Genomic DNA, 26,855 nt, shown 5'->3' with positions numbered 1-26,855 from the left:
GACGACGCACCGTGTCACACGTTGATCGGACCGGCCGGGAACGAACCACTTGCACACACCACGCCGCATCATCCTCGAGGACGAGCAACCCCCCTCGTTAACGACTGACGCTCTATTCTTCATCGTGCTTCATATATTCCTTTTTTGTTCTCTTTTCTTCTTTTCTACGTTCATTTCATAAATCGATTCATACTTTACCGACTGGGCTTCATTTCGTTCCAGTTCATATCAAGTATGTATATATTTTCTTACGTTTGGATTAACTAAGATTTTTTTATTGATAAAATGAATTTTCTAGAAATTTTTTTTTTTTTCTTTTTTTTTTTATGTATGATACGTACGTGATACTTTAGTCGTGCATTAATATTTTTTTTTTATATTTCGTTAAGAAAATAATGACTAAAGTAGTACTTGCGTACATTGTAACACGATTGAAATAGAATTTATTGTGTTAAACTTGGAATCCTTTTGTGCTCGTAACGAATCGAGCGTTATGATAAAATTTACTAATTTATTTACTTATGTATTCATAATTATATATTTACGAGACAATAATTGTCAGATTTTTTGATTGTTTTTATTTATTGACATTTTTGTTATACTATAAAAAAAAAGTTTGAAATTATATACAATCTTTTGCACTTTAAAATGATTAAAAATAGAAATTATTTTTATAAAATAGAAATAAATTATTTCTACGAATATAAACTTGCTTAATATATTATAACCTTTTATAAGATATTTCAATCGTTGTTATGAAAATTATATTTATAATATACGAATCTGAATAAAATTTTGAAATATGGTAAGAATAAAATTAATATAATAAATAATAATATACAATAAATTAACGTAACACAAGTAAAAATATTAATATATGCTTGAATAACAGTATATAATATCAGGATAATATTTTATAATATAATAAAAATATAAATTGAATATAATAATATTTTATAATAAAAATAAAACATTAATATATGAATATTTGTATATGTACAATGTATAATAAGAGCTTTAGTAGATTGAAATTCGAAAATAAACCGTATAAATATTGCCTAATAAATTTTCTCGTATATTATAATAGTCATTTATTTATTTATTTTCATACCAATATAAGCAAATAATAATTCAGAAATTATTCTTGAGAGTTTAACTCACAAAGTCTAATCATATTCTATAAGATTAAGTCATTTCACTGCTGAAACAATTCATTTTTACGACTATCATAACATACTTATATAATAATCTTCCTTCATTATATATAACTTACATAATAATAATAATATATAACTTACATAATAATAGCTCCATAAATAATAGTTTTTTATAAATTCATTTATCTTATTTTATGTTCTCAAATTATACAAAAAAAAACCAACATTTATCTATAAAATAAATTAATATTGTAATATCAAGTAAATCGTATTCAAAAGCAATGTCACATACCAGTCATATACAGTGTTTATATATTTATGAAATACCTTTGGATCGATTTCTAACTTAAAACAGATACAAAACTTGATGTACAAAAATATTAGTCGAGATTTATTTATTAAATTACAAGCAATTTAACTTCGTCTCACTTTCTTTTCATTTTGTTTCGTATAATGCAAAATAATTAAATTGCTCATAACTTAATAAATAAGTTAAATCGACATTTTTCTATTTCTGTTCTATTTAACTGTCCAATTTTTATATTTATTTCAATCTTTCTTTAGAATTGATCCTTCAAAGGTGCATCGATATCCTCAATATTTCCATAAAATTTTCAAAAATTGACTTTTATATAAATTGCATAATTGCATAATTCTTATTTCCCTTCTCTCTTCAGAACCGCATCACAGCTACAATTATTGCATTTCTCTATACATTTCATACTCTCCCCTCCCCTTAAAAAGATCACTTTAAAAGAATCTAGTCTGGTAACCAGTGGTGGGGGAAACCTTGTGCGCCAAAGCTCACGGAAGAACGGGCGCGTATATCGGCACGTCCCGAGGTACAAAACCGCGACACGAGGCAACGAATTAATCGTCGTAGCAAACGGGCCATTCGATAAACAAGAAACACGATGTAGAACAGCACTCTAAGCTCCCGAGAGAACGGGGAAAATTTAAGGTAACGTTAGCCCGCAAATTTAAGGCGACCACATCGCCGTCTAGCTAACTATACCCGGTGTGTCGGTGTGTGTATTTATGGGAAGGATGCATCGTCACGTTAATCGAACCATACCGCGAGCCGATATACGCGTGCAGCAAGAGCCCGGCTAGTCTTGTCGAGTAACGAGCTGACTGCGCCTCGCGCTTCCACGATTCTTTTTTCAATGCTCCTCGATCGATAAACCAATCGATCGATAAATATACATATATATATATGGAATTTCGTTGTGAAAAATTAGAGATCGTTCTGTGAACGTGAGTAATCTTTAAGATACGAATATATATTTGAGAATATAAAATTTATATTTAGTATATTTATATTGTAAAGATTGCAAGGCAAGAAGATACTTGCTAATCTTTTCGAAAACAGAATTTAAGTCGAAGCGTGAAAGTCGAAGAGATAAATACATCGATTTTGAAGAAGAAAAAGAGAAGGGGGAACGGATTCGAAGCAACGTTAAATTTGCCGCAAATAGGCTCGTTATAACCGTATGTAATCTAACTTATTTAATATAACGCAATAGTGAGATATTGCATTCCAACGCGCGCTGCCTGAACTACGTGGGTGGAACATTCCGTTGGTATTGATTCGCTATGATTCCAGAACATCTCGGGAAACTGGCAAACTAGTATGGAAAATGCACGAGGTAACGATATGTTCCGTGGAAAATTATTATCGACCATAAAAGCGTATAAGTACAATGTTGTACACGGCCGGTCGTTTCAAAAGGATACTCCTCCTCATCCGTGAACGGAGGAAGAGGAGGGGAGGCGGGGAGGGGGGAGGAGGAGGAGGAGGAATGGAGAATGATATCGGTATTTCTTTTGTGCATTTATTCGACTATGACTATATATTTTTATATACGAAATTAAATAAAAATAGGTCGACTACGACAAATAGTAATTACTTGATCGGGTACATTAATGAAATTGGCAGATAATGCCCTCCCTATTTTGATCCTATTGATGATTGAAACGATGCCGTTTCCAATTGCAAATGTTGTGTGATACACGTGCATAAATCACTCCGCTTATTGACATTCGGTAACGGATCGATAAAGCAGTTACGCAAACGGGAGCCTAGAAGCGAAATAAACGCATCGGTTAAAAGATATTTCGCGTACCTATAATTGCGTATAATACAAACGACACGAAACGGGCTTTGTTTAAATATCGTTCTCGCTAAATATCGTTTCTTTCGTCATTGCTGTATGCGATAAATAAAATCGGTTGAAAATAAAGGGTTAAATAATAATAAATAATCTTGAGAGGTATTCGATTGAATGTGAAAAGAGATGATAAATTCGAAAGGAAATTGAAAGAAATTATTAATAATCTGAAATAAGGTTTAAATGTGATCATTAATTAAATAGAAATTAAAATTGAAATTATATTTCTTAGCGAATTTTAATTTTGGAAATAATTATCCGCTTATTATATTACATCTTTCAACTTCAATTCGTTCTAAAAAAAATTCTTCTTATTATTATGCATGAATGCAATATTCTATAAAGTGAAAATTAATATAGTGGAAATAATTGTGCAAAACGAATCTTATTTCACAAAGTATAATCTATGATAATTTTAACTTGTTAACAATCTACATAATCTATAAATCATATAATCTATAAATTTAATAATCTACGAATTGAAAATTCGAAATTCGAATAACTCGAAATTTTTTAAGAAATAATTTCGAGATACATATATATGTGACCTGAAGAAAAGGATGATATTATAATTCTTCTGCTGATTAAGTCTTTTTGTTATTTTTATAGAATATGCATTGATAACTTGAACAAAGAAATAAACTTTACTTTAGATGAAATGTCGTTAATAATATATATAAATAATTTAATAAAATAAAACTTACTGAGAAATAAAGTTGAAAAAGTCAAAATGTAAGTAGAGTCAATATTTATAACTAAATTTGATTTTTTATATCTTTTTTTTTTTTTTAGATAAACTAAGAGTTTCTAAAAATATGTAAATAATTTTATTAAACGATTTTAGAAACTTCGACGAGAGATTAGAAATAAGAATAAGAAGAATCTAAGGCTTCTTGACACATATAAATAATAGACAAATAATTATATGTGAATTTATTAGACGTGCAATAATTTATAGCAAAAAAAGAGAATACGTTTCAATGGAATAAAATTAGATATGAATTATAACAGAATAGAATTATAATAGAAATGTTATAAAAAAATTTTTTTCTACAATTTTTATTAGAGAGCCATATATACTTTTAGTTTTTTTTCTTTTAAAAGGAATTATTTAATATAAAGTTTCACAATTTTATAATATTAGACTGTGAATGGATTAATAAATCATTTATGAATTATAGTATTATACAGAATGATAATAAACATACATGTGATTTTTATCAATGAATAATAAAAAGTTTACAGAGAATCATCCCTTATAATTTTTGTTAAAAGATATTATATATCACCTTTTGTATTTTTAATTATCATCATAAAATTCAATTCAATTGTTTTTCTTTTCCTTTCACCTTTCATCGCGCCTATACAATTCTTATCAATTTAAATGCTCACATTTTATAACAATTTAAATTATGAATTAGATTTTAGAGAGAAAGAGAAAGAAAGAGAGAGAAAAAATTATAATAACATAAAACTAGAAAACTATTATCATTTTCTCCTTTATTACACAGTTGAAATAATTCTTATTCTTAATATCTCTTATTGTTCCATTTGACAATTTACGATCTGGAAAATAAAGCAATTTGTCAAACAATGTACGAGATAAATAAATTATTATATACAACATGTAACAACAACATGTAAGTTAATCGACATCGCAACGTGGTTACACGGCTTGTTACCATCGATCACCGAAAATTCTTCCAACTGTATATTTCCTGACGGAAAATAATTTGTCACGGCTCGAATACGATTTCGCGGTCACGCCTATAATCTAATTCCATTACACCGTAGTACACGATTCACGTCGGTTTTAGAGTCGGAGATTCTGCGGTTTCGAATCGAATGAAAGTGCAAACGGATATACGTTATTATTCCGTTTCTTTTTTTTCCATTTTTTATTTATTTATCAGTGCGACGTAAAAATAAGATCCTTTCGATTTTGCAGATCGAAGAACCGGTATATCTGCATTACACTGATATAAAAGAGTGATTTTTAAAATCTCAACCTGATTGGATTTCAAAAAGGAATTTATTTAAATTGATATTTTAACGGAATAAATTATTGATATATTGTTATTTTAAGGTATAATTTAATATAATTCAAAAATTTCGAATATATATATAAATAGATATTAAATTTATAAGATTGAAAAAATATATATATTTGATCACGAGTAAATAAATATATATATATTTTTTTTTTAATATTTCTTTGAAATATTATATTAAAGAAATAATACTTCGAATATTACATTTCGAAATGATTACTTTACTGGAATAAAAAATATTTCAAATAAGGAATCATTAATTTCAATATTAGCAATAGCATCAAAATTATAATATTATATACAATATATCTATTTAGAAAAAAATTTTTTCTCAATCTGAAGAATGGAAAATGAATTATTATTATTGTTATTGCAATTGAACGAAAGATAGAGCGGTGGATCCTGAAAATCTATTGAAGTTTTAACAGCTTGAAACTCGAACAAAAAATTCAAAGAAAATCTGGCTTCGAAATTCCAACAAAAACTTGAACAGAGTCACATGGCGTCACAGGCTGGCCAAAAAATTGTGAGAACCACTCACAATTTTCAACATTTTTTTTATAGTAAAATTATTTCATATATTTCACGTGTAAACATTAATAATTTATATATTGAGAAACGTTTAAAAAAATGAATAAACACTTTCTTTGCAAATATCTTTATCCTCCTTGTTTGCGAAGCGCAAAATTAATTTGATCTGATCCCATTGTCGTACACATTGTACACATTGGATGATAACAACTTATCGTTCCACGTGGAAAAATTCACGATTTTTTTTTAATAAATAATCGGCCATCGTCTTCTTGATCCAACGAATCAGAAAAAAACGTGTAATATCCTCAATGATAAAAATCGAAAGGATTAGATCGATTGGATTTTCGTTGCGAAATTCGAAATTCCTATCGAAGGCTATAATAAAATGAGAACATCTGAAAATAGTATTTGTCATGGTGTCTCCATGGTGTAAATCGGGCAAAAATGACCTACGACGTTCTAATTCCAGTTCCTAATATCTTGCAATTCTGCAAGATCCTTTGACCCATTCCCACGAGGGCGTAGCACATTTCTTCAGAGATCCCCTTTATGCAAAAGACTTCTTATGTAGGTTACCGTGGTAGGTTTCAGTGGATGGAAATCTCATCCTGAGATGGTGTACGATGTATCTGAAGCGTGGATTTTCGCTAAAAAAAAAAAAAAGCTTACAACACGACATTGTTGCCCGCATCTACTTGCCTGTAGTACAAAGGGATAGACGAGCAGCGACAATGACACGGTATGCGATACTAAACCTGTACACACATGTTTGTACAGGCATCCATTGATCTAGTCGTCGATCACTTTTTTTTTTTTTGAATTTGAGACGAAATATAGAAAAAATATACAACAAGAATAAATATAAAATATAGATCCATGAAATTAATTAATTAATAATAAATAAATTATCAGAAGAATTTGAGGTTCGACGATTGGATTACTCGATTAACAGGATGCGTGATGCTGAAGAATCAAATATTGTTTCGATTAATCGAGAAGAACGTCTTGTTGAAAGGAAATAAGGATTATAGGGGAGGGGGAAGATGTAAAATAAGGGATGGATGCAAAAAGTGGGTCGATTTGGGCGGCGATTCACGGGAGGAGGGGGGAGAGGGAAGGTCTGATTGCTTTGTACTCGTTAGAGGATCGTATTTTCGTCGAGGAGAAATCGTTACCTCGGCGACATGAAATGTCGACAGAAACGAACAAGAAACCTTATGAGCTTCCGTGCTGGTGGTGGTGTCGGCGTAAAAACAGAAGCGACGAAAAAAAAATGGAGGAAAAAGCGGAGTGGCTCGCTAATGGCTCGACAACCGGCCGTGCTTGTACACAAAATCGAGTCAAGGAAGTATCGAACGGAGATTCCGCAATTTCCTCTCGGTTATCGATAGCTTTCTCCGTTTCGACATCCGTGAAAAATACTTGTGCATCGTTGTCACAGATATTCAGGGATCGAGATGTAATAATTTCAACAGCAAATAATTTAAAATAGAATGACCGTTTTGTCGTGATAATTGTAACTTTGAACATAATATAGCTTAAATATAACTTTTTATAAAGTAAAATGTATAGTAAAATATAGCTTTTTATATATTACAAAGAATTGTCGCGTTCATTTGTCATTTCATCAAACAAAACTTTAATATCTGATGATGGGAATGAAAAGCTTTTCAATATTACACGATTCTTTCTAAATATAATACAACATCAATATCGCACATTATTAAAAAGAAATAATATAATAATTTGTAAAAACATCAAAATATTTATATTTCTAACGAACGATAATTCATTCTTTTAATTTAAAAAATTTTTCGATCCGTCGATATATCGAGACTATACACTTTCTAACGTAAAGAAAAAATAGAAAAAAGAAGATAAGAAATCGTTTTATAAATGTGAAACTAAAAAAAAAAAAAAAAAAAAANAAAAAAAAAAAAAAAAAAAGAAAAACCAGATTATCGTGTTTGAAACTGAATAAGTTCGTTCGAAACAGAGCGTGCGCAAACTCGATCAAACGATTTGCATTCCTCCCCTTCCCCTTGGCTCCGTGTTGAAATTGAATTTACGATCATTTACGATTAACTTTTTATCAACGATGGATAAAGGGGGAGGGGGGAAAGGGAGAAGGACACCTCCCTTATCAACCTTCCAGCCAATAACGCCGCGTTCGATTCACCGACAAAACGTTTCTACTGGTCGCGTTCGAAACGTTCCCTGTCCCGTTTGCGTGCACAGGCTTATCTGCTCGCCCAATGACTAAACGCACTTATTAAGCTCTGTGAAAAAGGTCTGTGAAAAATCGAAGAGGTGAACTTTATACGTCGTCCTCCTCTCGCTTGAATGGAACTTTTTCGTTGCCAGCCACAGGGATGCATCGATTCCATCTATATCGTTATTATCTTCCTGCCAATTAATTCGATCAAGCGAATTAAATCGGCGATTTATCTCTGTGTCGGAGATTCTTGGATACTTCTTTTTTCGAATGGAAGATGAAATGTATGATTTGTATATAATATAAATAACGGAGGAAATTATTATTGGAAAATAAACGTGAAAAGTTTTGTGTAGATAAATTACTTGACCTTGATATCGAAAATAATTGAAAGTAATGAGTTTTTTATATTCTTTGAAGGATCGAGGCGATTTTATTTGAAGTTACTTTATTTAGATAAAATTGTATATCACTTTTTGTAACAATTTAGAAAGTATACTATTTAGCAATTGTTTTCTGCTATATTGAAGAATTTATAATGTTTTATAAGGGACGTTCTAAAGAATTATCGAATTTTCATTGCATATTCGGCTGTATTTGAAGCTTTACTATACTTATTTACTATATGTTACGTAATAATATTTATTAATAATTATCTATTGATATATCCTGGATGTAGTGATCTATTCCTAATTTAAAGTAACCAACAATAGCAAGAAAACAGAAATTGGCGAAGAAAAAATCTCGGAATGATGATATTTGTATGATATAAAAAAAATAATATTTATAAAACAGATCATTTTATTATTATTCCAAGTATTCACCAAAATAGAATTTTTTAATATTATTTTTTTTGTTTCATTCATAAAAGAAATTCAATAAATATAAGTTTATATTTTATTAATCACAAATTTCCAAATATACGGTTAAATACACACTTTTATACAGATTTCTCCTGCACATAAATTTCCAATTATTTATCGAACGTGATACGATCAGAAAAACGCGAGACGCAGTTGTAATCGCGTTTAATCACTGAATTGGACAGTTCAAATTGTATAAGTTGATATATTTGAAAAATAAAACACAATATATATATATATGTATACTCATTATAATCACTATGATATAAATATGGTTTGTTTAATCAATTTTATGTCCTTCACAATTAATTATCTCTCTATATATCTCGTTATTATTAAATCACAAAGTGCTTGTATATCGCGTCTTATATGACGTAATAAACGTAACGTAAACATTTTCTTATTTTGATTGCACAAAAATCCGTGTAGTGTAGTTGTAACATTGAAAAAAAAAAAAAGAAGAAGAAAATGAGATTATCATTCTATACGACTTCGCAACCGTGTTTCGCATTGTACACGCCGATGTATAAGTTGCAACGAGTCTCTGCAACAGGTGCAGTCAATTCGCGACCCTTTACGACCTGACTGCTACTGCAGGTATACACAAAGAACGGTTGCTGCAAAAGACCGAAAACTACGATGGAAGATCTCGTAAAAGGCACATGGGTGTTTTTTTTCCTTCTCCCGTCGGTCGATGCGCGTGCCTATGTGCCTATCCTTTCTCTTTCCATGCCTGTCCTTTCCACGACCTTTTTATCTTTATTGCTTTTTTTTCTCCCTCTTGTTGTGTTCGCTGTATTCTGTCTCTCTTTCTCTCTCTTTCTTTCTCTCTCTAAGCGAAATGGAAAGTCACTACGATTCATTTACAGTGGCACGTTTTGTTTCCGCTTCTCCTTTCATTTAATTTTTGAGCGTTGCGATTTTCTGGATCGCTCAACTTTTGAAAAACCACGATTCCCGCTGGTCCGTGAATTTTTTCCCTCCCCCCGGGGAAAAAGGGAAACCGAATGAAAACCGTACGTTTCTCGTACGGTTGTTGGATCATTGCTGAATCTTTTCAAGTTTCAGTTTCATTTTAGAATAAATTCGATCGTTGATCGATTGGAATATATATATATATATATATATATATATATATAGATAAAAATCTATTTTATCGTATTATTATTATTTTAAAAATATTTTAGATCGAAACTTACCGGGGTAAATCACATCGATGACCAAACTAGAAGCAGAAATTAATACTTGAGACGCTTTTGGGTTATCTGAAACAAAGGAGAATTAAAATTGTTTTTTGTAGGCATTGATATAAATATTTGTTGGAAAAAAACTCTTCTTCGTTAAACAATAGGGAGAAAAAAATAATTTGATATGTTTTGTAATATTTTATCCAGTATATTATCCAATATACAAGCTGGTAATAATATGACGAATTAAAATAAATATTTTTTAATTAGTTGTATTTCATATATAAAACAAATAACATAATTTTCTCGTATCAAAAAATATATAACAAAGATCCCTTAGTATCCGCGCCATTGCTAAAAAAGAAGATAAAAAGAATAAATACTTAAAAATCCAGGTCTTATTAATAATCAATAAATAAAGCGTACATTTTCGTATACCAAATTTTGTGTTTGTTCCAACCTCTTTAAAATATACAATTAATAATAATATACAATTGTTAAATATATTTTTATCAGCGATTAAAATTTAATCTTTCTTAATCGTTTCTAAATCGAGATATTGCGATTAATTTTTATGATTGAAAATCATAATCACATCGAAGGAAAGGAAAAAATTCGAAAAATTTATTTTGCAAAAATAATATCACAATCCCGATTTTACTTAGCAAGTATTCGTTTTATGAATAGCTTTTTTTTCTTCTTACTAAAAAGCTTACGAAATAGCAGTGTTCAGCAGTTCAGCCCGCGCAGAGAAAGAGTGGCGGACAGCCCGGCCAATGTAGTACTTAGTACTAAGCCCAATAGGGCCTAAAATCTCAAGTCTCCACTCAGCTAGTTTCACTGCCCGTAGTTTTGCCCTCGGCATTGATCGCAAACGACCAAAAGCACTCGCGTCTGTAAATAACAGACCGAATGAAACAACATTGCTACTTAAAGACATACCAGAAACCTACTTTATCGAACAATGTTATAAGATTCACTCGTAGATTCATCGTCTACAAAATTTCTTATTTTTCACTTCCATTTTTCACTTTTGAAAATTAATTGATCGATAAAAAGAAACTATAAGTAATAAGATTTACATAAAAGACTTTGTATAAGATCGAAGAAAAGGAATATTTTCTAGAATAATTTTCTTAGCATCGTTTTGCACCATTTGCGATATTAATGCATTACGTATGGCTCGATCTGTTCGCTCAACACGTTTCCAAAGCTCGCACATTTTTGAGCGCTCTAAAGAAAGTATACTATGCATATATGTATTTTTTCACATACTTTTTACTTTTTTTACTTTTTTTCACATATTTTTTACTCATTCATGTTAATAAAGAATTCTTAAATATTACTATATATTTCTTATATATCTATTTATTATGTAGACTTTTTTACATTTTAAATAAAATTAAATCGATTAATTATTATTTACTTTACAAACTCGAATAATGCTTCAGAATATATTTGGCAAAATATTCTTCTTTGTGCAATGGTTAATTCGACAATATTATTTACAATTATATCGCTTCTTTTTCCATTGGACGAACAGACTTTATATTTTTTCAAATTCTTTTTGTCATCGATCGAGTCGAAAAAACATTAAAACGAAATATCTCGTAACTCGTACGCAACGTGTTAATTTATCGAAATCGTCGTCGAAATTCTCTGATTATTCTCGGAAAAAAGGGAGACGATCGAAAGGGGGGATGCGAAAGGATGGGGAGATACTACTCCCTAGTCTAAAGGAGGAGGGGTTCAATTTCAACGACGATACCAGGTAGGACGGGGTTGAATACCGCATAGATCACGCGTATTCTTACGTTCACACGCGTGCCGGCGAATTCCCTGATTCGTTGGTTACACGATGGCCGGAGCATTGTTGCCTGCTAATTTACGGACCAATTAATTAGCGCCACGGAGCTCAGATATTCCTGGCTTCCCCCGTCGCTCGAATCGCGCCCCTCCACATACTCCCGGCGTTCCCTCCTTTTCTAGTCCCTCTCCTCCCCTCCCTTTTCTCTGTGAAACTCCGTCCCCGAATATATATTGTTATCAGCGTTTCGAGCGTGTTGCTCCCCTCCCTTTTCACTTCGTTGAGGCATCGATGGATTCGCTTTACTGTGGATCTTATTCTTGTGGGGACGCGTTTAAGTCGTAAGTCTTTTCGATTTTTCTGATTTCAACGAATCACGAAATTATTCTATATTCTTGTTTAGGAATCGATATTTTAATTTTTGAATTGTAAAGAAGAAGGAGAAGAGAAGAAAAGGGTGGTATTACTTTTAGAATAATAATAAAGTTAGAGCATCTCTAATGATTTTTATATTTGTAATATGATAAAGGATGGTAAAAAAAGAGAGCTTGGATTCTATAAAGACAATGATGTGTTAATAACGTTTCATAATTGATTCTCTTTGAAACGTGTTGAATTTTCACGCTTGTTTGATTATTTTATTATAAATAAGAGAATAATAATAATAAATATTGGTACATAATTTTGTATTTTAATATTATATATTTTAATATTATAATATTTCTTTGTCTCGAGAACAAAATAATCAAAATTTTGAACTTAATAATAAAACTCGATTTTTAAAAGAAATTTTTTTTTTTAAATTTATATTGATCGATACTTTTTTTTTTTCATTTTGTATGATCATCCTGTCTAGCAATAAATAATTTTAGGATACGAATCCATTTAAGAATAAAACTCTTGATATTCATTAACGAAGAAGACTTTCAAATATACGATTCTTACGTATTTTATTTATTATTAGCTATCAAAATAAATAAGATAAGATTGTCATCACATAACAATGAAATGTAATTATACAAAAAATTAAAGCGCTTTTTAAATTTAAGTATTTTATACATCGTGCATGAATTATTGAATAAAATTTCCGTTAGATTTTTTGGTACGACGTAATAAGATCTAATATCGTCGTTAAAACTTGCAATCGAGAGCGTGAAATTTTAAAATGAAAATAATAATTTTAAATTCTTTTTTAAATTAATTTTAATCGCAAAATAAACACTTGTTTTACACGTTTTTTTTTCTCTATTCCCCTTTCGAGAATATTCCCTCGAATATTCGAAGAACAACTCCGCAATGGGCGGAGTTAACTTTTACCGAAGAGAGTAAGAACGTTTGGATGTTTCTTGGCGGGAAAAAAAAGAAGAAAAAAAAAAAAAAAAAAAAAAACGAGGGACGCGCGTGAATGCTCGCGAACGTTATAGATGACAGTGTCACGGACAGAAGGTCGACACGGCGGACAGGACAACGCGGTGTCAGTGTCGCGGGGTGCAGAGTGCAGGAGACAACGAATAATTCATCCCTTTCTACCGTCGTCCCTCTGCAGAGATGCGCCGCACATGTCGTCGCCCAAATATCACGCTTGTTGTATGCGCTCGCCTGTACTACTCGCGAAATATAATCTTTCAAGTTGCGTGGTCAACTCATTCAACGTCGTGCGAGCTTATTTTTGAGTTGAATCACTTGGGGGGGGGAAGCCAGATGTCTCGACAAGTGCGCGAAACACTTTATGGGTTTATGTTTGAATGAAGTTTAGTTCAGAGGAAGAAGAAATAAAAGTAAATATAATATAGCGATTTATTTTAGTTTCGTTAGGTTAGGTTTCGTTATTTAATTATTATTGAAATTATCATCTGTTGATAAAGAAACAATTATTCTTGTTATAAATTAGGTAATTTAATTTAATCATTATAATAGAATTCAAAGAAGATATTAATAATTTTGCATTTAATTTCCTGTTTATTATTTAATGGGATGAATATTTAATTTATTCATTGAATTAAATTATTAATTTAATTGCATCAAATTAATACAGGCCGAACGGTATTAATTATTTAATATAGTTGATAAAAACTTTTTTTTATGTGTAACAAAAACTCTAATATAAGAAAATCGTATTTAATTAATTAATATTATGATATTAAAAAAAATTATAATTATTTACAATCTTTCATAATTTTTTGATATATGGATAGTCAATCCATATAATTTCAAAAATTTTTAGTTTATATTTGAAAATATAAAAGATTAAATAAATTTATTATAAGAAGTTACGTAATTTTTTTAATTTACAAGAAACTTAACTTTTATTTCGTTATAATTTAAATTATTTACATTTATTCATTATTATAAGATTCATTTGTTTAAGTATTATAATATGCATATTTGTTTTGGATATTTCATGTCACTTTGCATACGATATAAATTTTACATTGAAATTTTCCATAAATGCATAAACATCCACGGTCTAGTTATAAAATATGAAAATCTCTAGGGCGCCAATTTACCAGCAGGGAATCTCAACGTAATACCACCTTTCTCTCTAGCTCTACATTTCCACCAATGGTGTTAAATTCACGACAAACAATTTTCAATAAGCATCTCTTCCAATAAAATTCTTTCAAAATTTCTACGAAACTTAAACAATTGACAAATTTCAATTGATTATTTCCATTTGTCATTTAATTAAATAAATAACTCTTTTAAATTTAATTATATTTATATTTATATATTTATAAGACACTTGATCGTGTCTCATGATAGACAGATTAATTTCTGACAGCAACGTCGCGATTCATCGTCGCTCAAAAGTGCGAGCAAATAGGCGGAAGATAACGATAACGTCCACGCCAATAACGACGGTCAGCTATGATTATTAATCATGTGCAGGTTGCGCGTGCGAGTGTCAGCGGTGCGTGGGGAGTCTGACTAATCGTTCCGCCATTGCGGAATAATATACCCATGGCAGTCGAGCCTCGTTTTGCTCCTGTGTTTCTATAGTTTAGACATTACACTATACTTGCAGTTTGTTTTGTGCGATATCATTATAATAACAATTTCGACTGCAAATGATACGATATTTGGAAAGTTTTATTTTATTCTGATCCGTTTTCAATAATATTATCGAAAGAAGAGATATATATTGTAATTTTGGATATATGGAAATAATAATAGAAAATAATAATTAAAATATACTTATTTATATTTCAATGATATAGATATGCAATAGACACAGAAAATCATTTATTTTCTTTGATGCTTTAAAATTGTGACATAAATATTTCTTGTGTGAGTATATGTTTTCTTTTTTTCTAATCTTTAATTTTTTAAACAATGATTAGAACTTTTATAACACATCGTTATGTATAGTTTAGGTTATGTGTAATTGAAAAGCATAAGCATGAGAAACATGATTAGAGTTGAAAGTAATCCACAGAGAATATACGATGAAGAATATTAGTTACTTTCTTCCTGTGTTATCAGATAAAATTGATGTAATACATTAATTATAATAAGAACTGGAAAGTATTTACATAATTGTAAATATCAATATGGAATATCTTTATCTTTATATATGGAATAATCAATCATTTCATACACGATTATCTTACATCTATTAATGTAACTTGTTTCAACAACAATATTTCGATCTTTTAAATCTAAACTTTTATATTTTATACCAAAATATAAATATAAATATAAATAATTTTATCGCTAGATAAATAATTATCGTGGGTCGAAATTATTTCGTTTTAAAAACATTTCTAAACTAAATTTTAATTTTCGATTACCCATCAGATCAGATTAAATTCAATAATCACAATAAATCATCCAGGTTTACCGTTGGAAATTTTTTCTTCTACCGGCCTGTTTCAACCTGCCGGTTGTGCGAAAACAAGATGAGCAGCATCTTCCGGCCAGGATATTTTGCGGGAAAGTACAAAATCCTCCAGTAAACCAAGGGAATCCTACGGCTGGTGGCTTTATCCTGGAACGGTCCCGCGCTAATGCAGCAATAAACATGCATCTATCTGAAGCAGAATCGAGTCGCGGCTTCGCCAGACGAGAACAAGGAGGCGGAGAATAATATGCATCAACGTAAAAGAAGAAGCGCAACCATGAAACTTTTTAAGTTGAAATGTAAATATCGAAGTTTGTAATGCAATTATTTAGACAAGAATAAGTGAATTATTTAAAAATTTTTCAGATTATACACCACTATGTTAATCTATTTTTAAGACGGTGAAATAATAAAAAGAAAAGGAAAAAAGGAAAAGAGTAGTGAGTTTTGCGAAAGTTGGAAATATATAAATTGATATAGTTGGAACTTTGATAATTTCAATTGATAAATTGTCTCATAAAAGTTCAAAACTTTTCTTCCAGAATGTTTTATAAGTAATATTCACATATAAATATTGCATTTGCTTAAAATTTTCTTTGAAAACAACGATAATATGTTGTGAATAACTTGGAACTAAATAATGTTGTTTTTATAAAGTAAAATTATTTACATATATATGCTATAATAACTCATAAATTATATTTTAGGAAAAATATTTTCGAATAATTTGGAATTAAAATATCAAAACAGCAAATTGAAAGTTCACAAATTTGGAATTATTTATGGAACTTTTACATGTAAAATGTAATTCAAAAAATGTAATTCAGAAATTTTTGAGTTATATCAACAAGTGAAATGAATATTCTATAAATTTATATAACAAAAATAATTTATAATAAGTCAGAGTAACATTTCAATAAAAAGAATTTATATCTAAGAAAAATAATTATTTTAAGATGTATTATGCATTGATGCATTGAAAAAATGATTACGATGGAAAAAATCGATTAAATGATCATTGTTTTTGTAAAAAAATCTGCTTTAAAATCATATAAAACGACTTAGAATCATATAAATGACTTTTCACATGAATTTTGATATTGTATCACCAATTTTTTCATTTAAATATCAGAGAAATCTGTCAAAACTTTAATTTCAGAGTAATATATGCGATATTAGAATTCGTTCAATGATATTGAATCTGTTAATTTTCGCATTAACTCTCTTCATTAAATTTTCATCGCTTCATTAATCATTATCGTTAATCGATCGCTTTGTTCTTCGTTATGAATATTTGTTTATGCTTGTCGAAACAAACCATTGTCTTATTTTACTATCACAATTACGCCATTATTAATTACGATTCATAAATATCACGAATTGTCTAAAATTTTCTGCAGCATTCGATCTACCATAATTTATTCTAACCTAACTTTTTTACTAAAAATAAATAATTGCATTTTTACAACATAATTTTATAAAATTGATAATAAACAAATTTAATCTATTCTAACCTGACTTTTTGTTTTTTACTAAAATAATAAATAATTGCATTTTTTATAAACATTATTTTACAAAATTTATTACATACATTCGTTATAAATCATTGATATGCGATAATAAAAGAATTTATCTAAGATTGAATAGTCGATTAACTAAGAAATTAGGAAAAGAAATCATATAATTACTATTAATTTGATTTTCTATTTTTATTGGCGGGAATTTTAAAGTCTTATTAAAAAATACGTCTCGTATATCACGTAAAAATCGCGTATACGAGATAACGCAACTCGTTGGTCCGAATAAATCGATGTATTGAAGAGATAAACATTTCGAAAATTTAAATGAGAAAAATGGAAATACAATCCACGTCGATGAATATTATTTCCGAATCATAAAGCTTGTATAATCATATAATATTAATCTCGGAAAATTTGAATTAATATAACGAAAATATTAATAAAACTAATTCACCAATTTATTTAAAAATAAACATATAAAACTAATCACAAATTTATAAAATATATCTATGAAAATATTATTATTAAATTATATATTTTATCTTCTTTCCAAAAAAAAGATAGAAATATGTATATGAAATCAGAGTTTCGAGTTCATACGAATTGATTGGCTGACTACCAATGAATAAACAAAGTAAACAATGATTGATCGATTGAATCGATTTACCAAAAACCATAGTGGAATAGAATGTTGATTAATCGGCTTAAACGAGGCACAAACAGCCTGGATAAATCAAGATCCATTATCGAGTTCCACAAAGAAATAATTAGAAATGCACTTTCTTTACAATTCATTTATACATTTTAAAAATTATGATACATATATCAGGTATAATTATTATAATAATTCTTAATTTCAAAAAATAATGGAGAGAAATCTAATAGAAAAAAAATTAACATTACTAAATAAAAGTGTAAAATCATCAGGTTAGATCAGATTACTGTATACATAACATAATCATTTATTTTAAGAAAGAAAAAGAAAAAAAACAAAAATTCTAGAAATTAGATATTAAAGAAATTCGATATTTATAAAACTTTATAATCGAAACAGAAAATTCCTACACGATTCAATAATTTGATAAATTTAAAATAAAAAAAGAAATATTAAAAATAAATCAATACAAATGAAAGGCTCTTAAAATGGCGGAAACTTGTAGCAATCGTAAACTTAAGAAAAAATGTGATGACAACAGCCATACGGATTTAACTCTCAGCAAATATTTTGAACTCTGTTCATAAAGTTCACTCTTTGAAAGGAAAGAAATGTTTATATATATCCTAGATTATTGTTTCTCTATCTGCAAACAGTTGTAACAATTTACCCATCATAATCCCAGACACTGTCCCATACATATTCCCATAAGAATTGCTCATGCTTGCAAATTACTTGCCACTATATCCTTAAGTGTATAAACAATTAGTATTTGAATAGTATTTGATAAAATTCTTGAAAATTATCTTATTTCTTCTGTTAATTAATTATTTAATATAAGAGATTTTAAAAAAAAACGTATAGAGATACTCCTTTTGGTAATCGTGAAACTATTAATCTTATAGACTTGATGTTTATATATATATATATATATATATATAATAGAATATATAATATATAATAAAAATGTTAATACAACACTTCCAATCAACGATGCTACTCTTATTTAGGTCATCGAATAATAGATTCCCGGTTCATTCATTAAAAGACACTCTATTTTTGTAGTAATAACGAAAATAAGTTACCCGACAGTATTTTTATTCCGACTGGTATAGCACGCGTACGTGGCGCACAATACGGAAAGGAAGTTAATTACTCCTCGCTCCCATTTCGATTTTTTGAATAGCCAGCCGCTCAACAAAAGGAGAGAAAAGACATAACGTCGCTGGGGGGGAAAAAATAGGTTGCGCCGTGAAGGGCCTGTTTTGAAATATTTTACTACTGTTGCTACTCTGCCGCAGGAATTTTTTGAACCTTGGATATTTTTTTTCTTTCTTTTTTAATTTCGAATTTTTTTTTTTCTTTTTTTTAAGGTTTTTAATAAACGCACATTTCGCTTTCCTTCCTTCTTTTCTCCCTCCCGATCTTCGTTGTCTTCGATGGATATTTTATTTATAAATAAACTAGAATTTCAAATTAATTTTAAAACTTGTAATTACGATAACACACACTTTTGCGAGCCTTTGTTTTCGAGAGATCTTATTTTTTAATTAACTTGCCAATTGTTCAAATTCTTGTACCGTTTAAATTTAATATTTCAGAATCCTTTAGAGATGAAAAACTTTTGGATTTTTTTTACATCTTTCGATCTGTCGATTTTCATAAATTGTTAAAAATGTATTTTTTGAATTTTTCTTTTTAATTGCAATTTTTTCGAAATTTTTTTACGCGTCATTTCTTCTTTTCCGAAGGAATTCGAGTCGTTTGATTCGATTTTAAAAAATGTTATTTCATTTTTATAAAGGACGATCAATTTTATGAAAGTGAAATAATTGTTTATTTACATGGTAGATTAATTCTAGAAAAAAAAAATTCGCGTAAAAAAGAATGCACATAAAAATCAGAAAAATGATTCATATATGGAAACTCGAACAATAAGTTATTTTTCAAATATATTTAATTTTAATGGATATACTTTTTATTCTAAATACTTATATTAAAATTCATACATACATACGTAATTTCATTTCCTAAAATTCAAATTAAAACGAATATACACGGGTATAAAATTTTAGAATTATTACGAAAATATTCTTTTCAACAAAAAAGTTTTTAATTCGATTTAATTTAATTTCTTACGTAATTTCATTTAATCTCAATGAGTCTACGCCATTGGAGACAAAGATACAAATTTTTCAAACGGAAGAAAAGGAGGTGAAACATTTTCAAGCCAATGAATAATGCTTATTCCAATATTCAACAGAGATCTCGAGACACTCTTCATCGAAGTTTCGAAAGTATTATCCCATCGATTGTGGGTTTTCAGCTTTTTTTGGAACAAAAGAGTCGAGCGAGGAACGGTTGATTATAACGAGCGATTAAATTTTTCATTATCGAAGAAATTCTGCAACGTCAGAAATAAGTAATAATCAGCAGATCGCTTGAGTGCCGCGTCTTCTTGTTTTCCTATCCAACATTGAATTTCAATCTCAACAAAAGTCAAAGCTATTTTTCGATATCCAAATCAATACCCAATCGATGTATCGAGAAAAATTACACACAAAATATTAATAAGTTCGTGAAACATTTTTGTGAAAGCTCAATTCTAGAAATCAAAGATTTATTTATTAAGTAGATTGTAAATTTTTGCACATATTTTTCTTCTGATATTAATTATATAATTAAAATATTAATTATATAATTATAAACAAATTTAACCATATTCTAAATAAAAGCTTCTGATTACAATACGATATTAAAAATTGGAAAAAATTTTGAATAGTTTATCTGTCACATGAAAAGAATAATTTCTATCATATGGATTTTTCAGATCCATGAGATTGTCGTTAATTTATATTATAAGATTTAAATAAATCTTAGTTACATGTTATTGAAATTTTGTATCATTACCAAATTATATTTTTCTTGGCTTAACTCTAAGCTAAACACTCTTTTCTTATGCGAAAAATTTGAATTTCTAATATATTATTAAATGATATTCTCATATACTCTATTTATAGAACACTTACATTATCACACTTGCAATAACGATATTATTCCACACTCTAAACCCACAAATATATTAACACACACTATGTATATACATATCATTCGAATTCGAGTTTCCAATAAGTCTTCATACACTTTTTCTCCCTTTAATATTTTCGCATCTTCTTCTCGTTTGATCACTTTCGAAACGTTCCAATGTTTCAATATTAAAATAAAAGTATTCCCGCGGAGCGTCGAGAAAATTACAATTCCGAAACATGTCTGCGTCGCATCTCATTGATGGCAATGGACAAAGCTCTCCAAACTCATATTTATTCGCCGTCTGGTTTTTTCTTTCTATGCTCGAGGAGAGAATCTCGCTTGGACCAAAGCATTGTACTGTTTCAATCTTAAAGCGATGCGCGAGTCAGAATACAGAGCCCTCTCTGTATTTATACATGAATTATGCGCGATTATTTTAAAAGACTACCGTCTCCAGACAGACGTCTTTAATCTGTGCGATGTGCTCTTCCAAATATGGAAGATGTTCTTTTTGTTTAGTGTTAAATCAGAGACACGCTCGAGATTAAATTTATTTAATTAGTAACTAGATTTAGATCTTTTGTTTAAAAACTGAATTAATAATGCGTAGTATTAAGTATTAACTTTTTCAGTATTAATTTTATTTTTTATTTTTTTAAAAGTGCATTTTATTATATTCTTGAAATGATTTATTGAATAAGATATGAACATTTATATACGTGTCATAAATAAGTAAGATAATATTAATAAGGAGGTTAGGTTTATAATTCCTTTGTAAGTTTCTTTAAATATTACAAATATATACTATTATCACAGTTTTATTTTATTACATTGTAATGCAACAAGGAAAAATTAAGATTAAATTTCATATCAGCAATGTACATATCAGCAATGTACATATCAGCAATATAATCATATACATACAATTATTTACTTTTATTTATAAAATACTTTAATTCTTGTATAAAAATGCCAATTTACATTTACACTAGTTTATTATGTTCTGTCTAAGTTATCAGTTGATTAATGACCAACATTATCAATAACAGCAACAAAATTTTCATTATTAAACATAACCAAAAAATATTTTACTAGTATCTTCACACGAAAACATTATAAAACTTATATCTGCATACTTTTCATTTTCCCAAATGCTTCTGTACGAACTCGAATATCCAAGGAATTATTCACAGATTCAATATCAATCGCAGAAGAAAAATAAAGAAAAGAAGATAAAACTAGCCATCGATAGGCAAAGAAAGACAGGTCTCTCTTTGGTTTAAAGTTTGTCGGCAGAATTACCAATAAGGAAAGAAGGATCGCCGACAAAAAATCGGAGAGTTAATTTTCCCGGTAGGTTCATGGCTGTGCAAAATGGAATGAATGTCAGGAAAAAGGGTGGCTCTGGTTCAATTATTACGGAACGATAGAAACGGATTATCACGCTCGATTTCGCCGTTTCTGTATTAAGCGACAAGTCGGTGGCGAGCCGACGCTGCGTCCGACAACCGTGTAATTCGCCTACCTCGAAAAATCATCTCGGTGGAAAAAATGTCGTGGCTCCCCCGGCCCGGAAAAACGAAGGAACAAGAGGGAAAAGTTTCGTTTCCCGGGGATTTTATTTTTGTTGTTTCACGAAGTCATAAAAAGGTCTACGTATCGATGCTGCTACTGCTCGCAGAAATGCGATACTGTAACATGGTAGCTTACCGGAGTATGAAGCGAGACAGAGATGATTCGAATGTTTCGAAAGATATTAGAAAATTATGTTGCAAGACTATGTTGCAGTTAAGGGAAGGACAGTTCTATTTTAGGAAAATTAAAAAGAACCTTTTAAAATTATTACTTCGACTTAAGAGAAAAATATTAATTAAAGAAATATTTTTTCTTTTTCTTCTTTTTTTTTTTTAGATACTATCTATTTAATTAGTAAGTCAGTATTTAAATTTTTGATGAATTTTTAAAGTGTAAATTAATTATAATTATCTTATGTTGGCATTGAACAATGAAATATTCAATTTATGGATTATTCTTTTGTTAATGAAAAATGGAAAAAAAACAGATGTAGATAGATATTAATTACCTATTCTGTTATTCTGTATTGCGTAAAACAATAATGAAAATGTTATCAGAATCTGAAATAATTCATTTAATAGTTCATTTTTCTCTGATCTTCATAAAATTTGCATCAAACAATGCAAAAAATATATATATACATTTATATTTTAACAATATTGTATGTACTAACTTAAAACTTTAATGAAGCTGCTCTCCTCTTGTTACAAGGCCTTTAATTGAAACATTTAATTGGTAACAAATAGAAAATAAATAATTAAAAAAAGACTTTACATCATAAATAGTATAAATTAAATGTCAATTATATGTCGAAAATATTTATAAGCGATTAAGTAGACAACTATTAAGTACTGTGTGAAAATATGTATTTTTTTTCTAAATTTTTTCTTTTTAAAAAACAATAATTATATCAATCGTTTTTCTTTAATGTCCCTAAAATTTATACAAATATATTTAATATCTTAGAACATAATCTTCTAAAATTATATTTTACAGTATATAAAATTTAATATAAATTCTATATTCATTATTTTATATTCAAGAAAGTAAAACTTTTATTTATTCCTTTTCTTATTTATATTATTTACATGTTTTCAGAAATTTACTTCACTATTATATTAGAAAAATCTTTGAAGTATAATATTAAAATGAAGTATAATTTAAGATAAGATATAATCTAAGATTGTAATATGAATTAGCTTACAATATACATATTGACTAGTGTCTGAAATTAATCTAGGGAAAAGATCCAGCAGTTTGAGAATAGTATATTTCCACAAGTTAATGTAAGTCGTGAACTGCGGTCCATTTCGTAGGGAAGAGCCACCTGCGACTCTCATAGAATATCAATTAAACATATTTCCATGAAAATAATTTCGAAATGAAATGAAAGACGCATTTAAAAAATTCTTTTATCATAAATTGTATATTTCGAACCACAACAGAATTCACGAAGAAACTCCTTTAAAACAGATTCTTGGAGGTATAATTTCTCGTAAAAAGTTCGATCATTCTTTACAATAGGATAATTTTTTTAAAATTGGACCAAATAACTTGAGTTTATCTGAAAAAAAGGATTAATTTATTAGATGTGTAAAATTTTAAAAAAATTATAATTGAAATCGTAGAGAAAATAATAAATAATAAAAGATTTTTTTAGAATTTTTTATTTATAATGAAAAATTAAACGATAAATTTTATAAATTTATATCAATTATAAAAGAAAAAATAATAATGTAAAATTCAGATAAATATGAAACAATCTCTCGATGAAATCAATATTAAAGTCATATCTGTGATTTTACAATGGAACGTGTTTGTAACAGAAAGAAAAAATGACATGAGAATATAGATGAACAAATTTCAAACGTATTTAACCTTTTATTCTTTTTTTCTTTTATCATAGTTTGAACATTTCCACGAAATCAAGAATTTTTTTTCTAACTTTTATATCACTTTGTTTCTTCAATTATTCTATGATTTTTCAAATAAAGATAAAATTTCTTAATTAAATTAAATTTTCTTTTTCATTTTAGATATTGGAGAAAAATGTAGGATCAAGAATTAAAATCACTTTGCACTAGTTTTCGAAAAAAAATTCCACATTCCACATTCCACATTACCACATTAAACACATTAACCATTTTTTCTATGGAAAATAGAAATAGATAAAAATGTTCTCATTTATCAACTGTTCAGAGATTTATAGATCGTAAGAAACAAAACAACACATTCACATGAAAGTATCGTGAAACAAGCTGGAAAAAAAATTAACGAAAAGGAAAAGCGCGATAAAAAATTCTGCTAGAGACGAGTTTTCAACTTGTGCTGACCGATAGAAATGACCAAAGCATTATTTCTGTTCGGGATACCCGTTGACCCGTATTCCTATTCGCGAAGTCAACGGCAGACCAGCTTTCCTTTCGTCGATACTAGAATTTCTTGGCAGCGGTTTTCTTCCCAGCCACACAGGTCGCTCGATAATCTCGAAAAAAAAACGCGACTGCTCGGGACGGCCAGTCTCGCATGGCTGATTAACTCGATATCCGAACGAGTATCGAATCCGTAACATGAAAATCGTTGTCGATCCACGAAATACTAGCATCTTTACGTGTCACTAAACCCTAAGAGAACGTTTATCGGCTAGCTAGTTGATTCAGCCTCGGAAATTTGAAAATGAAAGAATAGATACAAAAAATGCTCGAATTCCTTTGTTTATACTGATAATCAAACGTGATTCGAATATATTTTCATTTAATTTCTTTTTTATTCGTTATTTACTAAGAGGAATAGTTCCGCTAAATTAACAACTGATGGCGTGACGATCGAATTACATAGAAATTAGGCTAATATGTTTCCTTTCTTTTATCCTTTTGTTTTCTTGTATCTTTGTGCAAAGAAATATACATTGCGTGATATGATATCGTAGTGTGTTTAAAAATTTGTGTTTTTTTCCTCGGATTGTGCAATCGATATTTATATTATTATGTATGATTTCATGCATTTTATTATTGATTCATATTATTATAACGTGACATTTATTATCTAGAGTATTTGTCGTTTTATGCCTTTTAACATTTCTTCCAGAATTTCCAAAGTTAAAATAATCATTTTTATCTTCCTGTATTTTTATCTTCTTGGTAAAGATTGAGATATCGTGTGCTTAATATGCAAATAAATCATTACTTGTGACAAGACAAATTTCAATTTTCAATGTACGAAAAATATTTTATTCGATTATTTTATATGTCATTAAATTTTGTTCGACAAATCTCATGCTCATGTTTGAAATAGCTATACACATATAATAAGAATTAAAAATAAAATTTTGAGTATAAATTATTGTAAACTTGGATGTTGTGATTATAATTTGAGTGATTAAAGATGTGAAATTTTAATAGCATGGATAAGAAAATTTTAAAAATGAAAAATTGCAAATATAAATACAAATAAATGTGTTTTGCATAACGATTTTGATAATAAAAAGTTTGGTAAGCAAAATTTACAAATTATGAAAAACTTGAAAAGAATCTGAGATGAAAATTTTTCAATTTAATGTAACATTTTAATAATAATATTTTAAGAACGTTATTCATGTATTCATTCATCGCATATAAATTTGATCGAATTAATTTGATTTAACATTTATGTTTATCGAATTCGTGTCTATTGATAATAAAACATTATTATTAATCATCTGATGCGTTCTTGTGAAACCCACATTACGATAACGAATGAAATTTTATCGTCGAAAGAGAATCAGATGCGCTCATTCGTATCGACAATATGATCGATTTTCTCGCGTAAGGCGAGAAAAAATACGATATCTCGAGTAAAAGACGAACTGGAATAATCGATAAAGTTCTCGTAGCAATTTCAACGTGACGATGTTAAAAGAGGTGACTTGCACTGTAGCTTCTGAATAATTTGCGGTATATATTTTCCTTCATTATATATCATATTTTATATATATCATATTTTTTCCCGTTTTTTAATACAGTTCGTTATCGCGCGCACGAGCCACCGTAATTGAATCGAAAAAGAATACCACCGATTATTCAACGCGGAAAAAATATATGTACGAAAGTCCTTTTAAACTCGTATCGATTTCACTTGCACAGTTTAATTAAGAACGTATGCGAGATTTGTACACGAGAGGAGTGTTTTAAATTCGTCTGGACTATTTTTTATGCAGTTTTCGGTCGGCTTTTAAAGCTGAACCTTTTATCGCGACGCGGTAGAAAAATTA

The 26,855-nt window shown here is 28.9% G+C and overlaps 1 protein-coding gene and 1 long non-coding RNA gene across 6 annotated transcripts in view; one reads left to right on the top strand and one right to left on the bottom strand.

Annotated features, from left to right (window-relative positions):
* The window catches only part of LOC122716049 (RNA-binding protein Musashi homolog 2), a 190,594-nt gene that overhangs the window by 132,789 nt on the left and 30,950 nt on the right, over window positions 1–26,855 (bottom strand). For 3 of the 4 annotated variants that reach the window (XM_043938751.1, XM_043938753.1, XM_043938747.1), the window contains exon 2: window positions 10,191–10,256. The gene's annotated coding sequence lies outside the window, so the exon portion shown is untranslated. Of the gene's footprint in view, window positions 1–10,190; window positions 10,257–10,894; window positions 11,020–26,855 lie in introns of those variants that run through there. The other variant, XM_043938748.1, reaches the window with a different exon arrangement.
* On the top strand, window positions 179–16,453 carry LOC122716050. 2 transcript variants are annotated; one of them, XR_006346937.1, is made up of 3 exons: window positions 179–232; window positions 15,821–16,125; window positions 16,193–16,453. It is a non-coding gene; the product is annotated as an uncharacterized LOC122716050 (long non-coding RNA). The 2 variants fall into 2 exon arrangements; XR_006346938.1 differs by lacking the exon at window positions 179–232 and adding an exon at window positions 15,219–15,273.

This window comes from Apis laboriosa, unplaced genomic scaffold (genome assembly GCF_014066325.1).
Source record: "Apis laboriosa isolate Shangri-la unplaced genomic scaffold, ASM1406632v1 scaffold41_cov147, whole genome shotgun sequence".
NCBI lineage: Eukaryota > Metazoa > Arthropoda > Insecta > Hymenoptera > Apidae > Apis > Apis laboriosa.
Note: the sequence above shows the minus strand (reverse complement) of the source record. Positions and strands in the feature narration are given on the sequence as shown.